This window comes from Sinocyclocheilus anshuiensis, unplaced genomic scaffold (assembly GCF_001515605.1).
Source record: "Sinocyclocheilus anshuiensis isolate Anshui unplaced genomic scaffold, SAMN03320099.WGS_v1.1 scaffold246, whole genome shotgun sequence".
In the NCBI taxonomy this organism is placed as follows: domain Eukaryota; kingdom Metazoa; phylum Chordata; class Actinopteri; order Cypriniformes; family Cyprinidae; genus Sinocyclocheilus; species Sinocyclocheilus anshuiensis.
In genome coordinates, this window is record NW_015542356.1 from 2,452,141 (window position 1) to 2,452,535 (window position 395).

Here is a 395-nt window from a genome sequence, read left to right on the forward strand (position 1 = left end):
AAATATTTCAAAATGTTACTGTTTTTGCTGTATTTTGGATCAAATAAATGCAGGCTTGGTGAGCAGAAGAGAATTCTTTAAAAAACATTAAAAATCTTACTGTTCAAAAACGTTTGACTGGTAATATATATATATATATATATATATATATATATATTGAAGAGTAAGGGTTAACTAAACAGTTGCTGGCCACCATTGACTTCCATAGTATGGAAAAAAAAAAACTACTATGCAAGTCAGTGGGAACCTGAAATACTTTGGTTACCCACATTCTTCAAAATATCTTATTTTGTGTTCAGCAGAAAAAAAAAATAAATAAGAAAAATGACAGAATTGTCCCTTTAACTGGTACCAGTAGTTATAGTTCTTGTAATGGTAGCTACAGTAGTTTAGTA